The sequence below is a fragment of the Zeus faber genome, assembly GCF_960531495.2.
Source record: "Zeus faber genome assembly, contig: SCAFFOLD_26, whole genome shotgun sequence".
NCBI classification, from domain to species: Eukaryota; Metazoa; Chordata; class Actinopteri; order Zeiformes; family Zeidae; genus Zeus; species Zeus faber.
In genome coordinates, this window is record NW_028293125.1 from 1,291,863 (window position 1) to 1,298,406 (window position 6,544).

The following is a 6,544-nucleotide window of genomic DNA, read 5'->3' on the forward strand; positions in this document are numbered from 1 at the left end:
AGAACTCGAAAAATACATTTTATATGGGCCTAAAACTGTTTGACAAACAACACTTTAGCAGCACATACTAGTTGATCATTGTATTTAAACTGTCTGACACTGTCACATAGAGTAATGACTGAAGCGTTTAACCGTTCCACCAAATCGACGTTTAAATCGACTGAAAATGCGTTTTTTCCCACGTGTAGACTTTGATGAAAATTATCTGAACTCGAAAAATACATTTTATATGGGCCTAAAACTGGTTGACAAACAAGACTTTAGCTGCACATACTAGTTTATCATTGTATTTAAACTGTCTTTGAGAAAGACTTAAGAAGCAAAATAATTGTTCCTCATATTAATTAAAGTTATATGGTGTACTGCAGCATTCTGAATCATTCACCTACAAAGAGACAATGGTTCGGTGTTTCTCTAATTCAGCTCGACAGCAAATCGTCCAAAGTTCTGAATATGATCATAACTCAACAAATACATGTTAGATGGGCCTAGAACTCTGTGAGAAACACTTAAGAAGCACATAATAGTTCATCATATTAATTAAATTTCTATGCTGTACTGCAGTATACTGAATCATGCACCTACAAAGAAACAATTGTTCGGTGTTTCTCTAATTCAGCTAGACAGCAAATCGTCCAAAGTTCTGAATATGATCATAACTCCACAAATACATGTTAGATGGGCCTAGAACTCTGTGAGAAACACTTAAGAAGCACATAATAGTTCATCATATTAATTAAATTTCAATGCTTTACTGCAGCATTCTGAATCATTCACCTACAAAGAGACAATGGTTCGGTGTTTCTCTAATTCAGCTCGACAGCAAATCGTCCAAAGTTCTGAAAATGATCATAACTCGAAAAATACATTTTATAAGGGCCTAAAACTGGCTGACAAACAAGACTTTAGTAGCACATACTAGTTTATCATTGTATTTAAACTGTCTGACACTGTCACAGAGTAATGGCTGAAGCGTTTAACCGATCCGCCTTTTCGACGTTTAAATCGGCTGAAAATGCGTTTTTTCCCACATGTGTAGACTTTGATGAAAATTATCATAACTCGAAAAATACATTTTATATGGGCCTAAAACTGGTTGACAAACAACACTTTAGCAGCACATACTAGTTTATCATTGTATTTAAACTGTCTTTAGGAAAGACTTAAGAAGCACATAATTGTTCCTCATATTAATTAAAGTTATATGGTGTACTGCAGCATTCAAAATCATGCACCTACAAAGAGACAATTGTTCGGTGTTTGTCTAATTCAGCTAGACAGCAAATCGTCCAAAGTTCTGAACATGATCATAACTCGAAAAATACATTTTAAATGGGCCTAAAACTGTTTGAAAAACAACACTTTAGCAGCACATACTAGTTTATCATTGTATTTAAACTGTCTGACACTGTCACATAGAGTAATGACTGAAGCGTTTAACCGTTCCACCAAATCGACGTTAAAATCGGCTTAAAATGCATTTTTTCCCACATGTGTAGACTTTGATGAAAATTATCAGAACTCGAAAAATACATTTTATATGGGCCTAAAACTGGTTGACAAACAAGACTTTAGCAGCACATACTAGTTTATCATTGTATTTAAACTGTCTTTGAGAAAGACTTAAGAAGCACATAATAGTTCCTCATATTCATTAAAGTTATATGGTGTACTGCAGCATTCTAAATCATGCGCCTACAAAGAGACAATGGTTCGGTGTTTCTCTAATTCAGCTAGACAGCAAACGGTCCAAAGTTCGGAAAATGATCATAACTCGAAAAATACATTTTATATGGGCCTAAAACTGGTTGGCAAACAACACTTTAGCAGCACATACTAGTTTATCATTGTATTTACACTTTCTGACACTGTCACATAGAGTAATGACTGAAGCGTTCAACCGATTCGCCTTTTCGACGTTTAAATCGGCTGAAAATGCGTTTTTTCTCACGTGTAGACTTTGATGAAAATTATCAGAACTCGAAAAATACATTTTATTTGGGCCTAAAACTGGTTGACAAACAAGACTTTAGCAGCACATACTAGTTTATCATTGTATTTAAACTGTCTGACACTGTCACATAGAGTAATGACTGAAGTGTTTAACCGTTCCTCCAAATCGACGTTTAAATCGACTGAAAATGCGTTTTTTCCCACGTGTAGACTTTGATGAAAATTATCTGAACTCGAAAAATACATTTTATATGGGCCTAAAACTGGTTGACAAACAAGACTTTAGCAGCACATACTAGTTCATCATTGTATTTAAACTGACTGACACTGTCACATAGAGTAATGACTGAAGCGTTTAACCGTTCCGCCAAATCGACGTTTAAATCGACTGAAAATGCGTTTTTTCCCACGGGTAGACTTTGATGAAAATTATTTGAACTCGAAAAATACATTTTATATGGGCCTAAAACTGGTTGACAAACAAGACTTTAGCAGCACATACTAGTTCATCATTGTATTTAAACTGACTGACACTGTCACATAGAGTAATGACTGAAGCGTTTAACCGTTCCGCCAAATCGACGTTTAAATCGACTGAAAATGCGTTTTTTCCCACGTGTAGACATTGATGAAAATTATCATAACTCGAAAAATACATTTTATATGGGCCTAAAACTGGTTGACAAACAAGACTTTAGCTGCACATACTAGTTTATCATTGTATTTAAACTGTCTTTGAGAAAGACTTAAGAAGCACATAATTGTTCCTCATATTAATTAAAGTTATATGGTGTACTGCAGCATTCAAAATCATGCACCTACAAAGAGACAATTGTTCGGTGTTTCTCTAATTCAGCTAGACAGCAAATCGTCCAAAGTTCTGAAAATGATCATAACTCGAAAAATACATTTTATATGGACCTAAAACTGTTTGACAAACAACACTTTAGCAGCACATACTAGTTTATCATTGTATTTAAACTGTCTGACACTGTCACATAGAGTAATGACTGAAGCGTTTAACCGTTCCGCCAAATCGACGTTAAAATCGGCTGAAAATGCGTTTTTTCCCACGTGTAGACTTTGATGAAAATTATCAGAACTCGAAAAATACATTTTATATGGGCCTAAAACTGGTTGACAAACAAGACTTTAGCAGCACATACTAGTTTATCATTGTATTTAAACTGTCTGACACTGTCACATAGAGTAATGACTGAAGCGTTTAACCGTTCCGCCAAATCGACGTTTAAATCGGCTGAAAATGCGTTTTTTCCCACGTGTAGACTTTGATGAAAATTATCAGAACTCGAAAAATACATTTTATATGGGCCTAAAACTGGTTGACAAACAAGACATTAGCAGCACATACTAGTTCATCATTGTATTTAAACTGTCTTTGAGAAAGCCTTAAGAAGCAAAATAATTTTTCCTCATATTAATTAAAGTTATATGGTGTACGGCAGCATCCTGAATCATTCACCTACAAAGAGACAATGGTTCGGTGTCTCTCTAATTCAGCTCGACAGCAAATCGTCCAAAGTTCTGAAAATGATCATAACTCGAAAAATACATTTTATAAGGGCCTAAAACTGGCTGACAAACAACACTTTAGCAGCACATACTAGTTTATCATTGTATTTAAACTGTCTGACACTGTCACATAGAGTAATGACTGAAGCGTTTAACCGTTCCACCAAATCGACGTTAAAATCGGCTGAAAATGCATTTTTTCCCACATGTGTAGACTTTGATGAAAATTATCAGAACTCGAAAAATACATTTTATATGGGCCTAAAACTGGTTGACAGACAAGACATAAGCAGCACATACTAGTTCATCATTGTATTTAAACTGTCTTTGAGAAAGACTTAAGAAGCAAAATAATTGTTCCTCATATTAATTAAAGTTATATGGTGTACTGCAGCATTCTGAATCATTCACCTACAAAGAGACAATGGTTCGGTGTTTCTCTAATTCAGCTCGACAGCAAATCGTCCAAAGTTCTGAAAATGATCATAACTCCACAAATACAAGTTAGATGGGCCTAGAACTCTGTGAGAAACACTTAGGAAGCACATAATAGTTCATCATATTAATTAAATTTCTATGCTGTACTGCAGTATTCTGAATCATGCGCCTACAAAGAGACAATGGTTCGGTGTTTCTCCAATTCAGCTAGACAGCAAACGGTCCAAAGTTCGGAAAATGATCATAACTCGAAAAATACATTTTATATGGGCCTAAAACTGGTTGGCAAACAACACTTTAGCAGCACATACTAGTTTATCATTGTATTTAAACTGTCTGACACTGTCACATAGAGTAATGACTGAAGCGTTTAACCGTTCCACCAAATCGACGTTAAAATCGGCTTAAAATGCATTTTTTCCCACATGTGTAGACTTTGATGAAAATTATCAGAACTCGAAAAATACATTTTATATGGGCCTAAAACTGGTTGACAAACAAGACTTTAGCAGCACATACTAGTTTATCATTGTATTTAAACTGTCTTTGAGAAAGACTTAAGAAGCACATAATAGTTCCTCATATTCATTAAAGTTATATGGTGTACTGCAGCATTCTAAATCATGCGCCTACAAAGAGACAATGGTTCGGTGTTTCTCTAATTCAGCTAGACAGCAAACGGTCCAAAGTTCGGAAAATGATCATAACTCGAAAAATACATTTTATATGGGCCTAAAACTGGTTGGCAAACAACACTTTAGCAGCACATACTAGTTTATCATTGTATTTACACTTTCTGACACTGTCACATAGAGTAATGACTGAAGCGTTCAACCGATTCGCCTTTTCGACGTTTAAATCGGCTGAAAATGCGTTTTTTCTCACGTGTAGACTTTGATGAAAATTATCAGAACTCGAAAAATACATTTTATTTGGGCCTAAAACTGGTTGACAAACAAGACTTTAGCAGCACATACTAGTTTATCATTGTATTTAAACTGTCTGACACTGTCACATAGAGTAATGACTGAAGTGTTTAACCGTTCCGCCAAATCGACGTTTAAATCGACTGAAAATGCGTTTTTTCCCACGTGTAGACTTTGATGAAAATTATCTGAACTCGAAAAATACATTTTATATGGGCCTAAAACTGGTTGACAAACAAGACTTTAGCAGCACATACTAGTTCATCATTGTATTTAAACTGACTGACACTGTCACATAGAGTAATGACTGAAGCGTTTAACCGTTCCGCCAAATCGACGTTTAAATCGACTGAAAATGCGTTTTTTCCCACGTGTAGACTTTGATGAAAATTATCTGAACTCGAAAAATACATTTTATATGGGCCTAAAACTGGTTGACAAACAAGACTTTAGCAGCACATACTAGTTCATCATTGTATTTAAACTGACTGACACTGTCACATAGAGTAATGACTGAAGCGTTTAACCGTTCCGCCAAATCGACGTTTAAATCGACTGAAAATGCGTTTTTTCCCATGTGTAGACATTGATGAAAATTATCATAACTCGAAAAATACATTTTATATGGGCCTAAAACTGGTTGACAAACAAGACTTTAGCTGCACATACTAGTTTATCATTGTATTTAAACTGTCTTTGAGAAAGACTTAAGAAGCACATAATTGTTCCTCATATTAATTAAAGTTATATGGTGTACTGCAGCATTCAAAATCATGCACCTACAAAGAGACAATTGTTCGGTGTTTCTCTAATTCAGCTAGACAGCAAATCGTCCAAAGTTCTGAAAATGATCATAACTCGAAAAATACATTTTATATGGACCTAAAACTGTTTGACAAACAACACTTTAGCAGCACATACTAGTTTATCATTGTATTTAAACTGTCTGACACTGTCACATAGAGTAATGACTGAAGCGTTTAACCGTTCCACCAAATCGACGTTAAAATAAGCTGAAAATGCGTTTTTTCCCACATGTGTAGACTTTGATGAAAATTATCAGAACTCGAAAAATACATTTTATATGGGCCTAAAACTGGTTGACAAACAAGACATAAGCAGCACATACCAGTTCATCATTGTATTTAAACTGTCTTTGAGAAAGACTTAAGAAGCAAAATAATTGTTCCTCATATTAATTAAAGTTATATGGTGTACTGCAGCATTCTGAATCATTCACCTACAAAGAGACAATGGTTCGGTGTTTCTCTAATTCAGCTCGACAGCAAATCGTCCAAAGTTCTGAAAATGATCATAACTCCACAAATACATGTTAGATAGGCCTAGAACTCTGTGAGAAACACTTAAGAAGCACATAATAGTTCATCATATTAATTAAATTTCTATGCTGTACTGCAGTATTCTGAATCATGCGCCTACAAAGAGACAATGGTTCGGTGTTTCTCTAATTCAGCTAGACAGCAAACGGTCCAAAGTTCGGAAAATGATCATAACTCGAAAAATACATTTTATATGGGCCTAAAACTGGTTGGCAAACAACACATTAGCAGCACATACTAGTTTATCATTGTATTTACACTTTCTGACACTGTCACATAGAGTAATGACTGAAGCGTTCAACCGATTCGCCTTTTCGACGTTTAAATCGGCTGAAAATGCGTTTTTTCTCACGT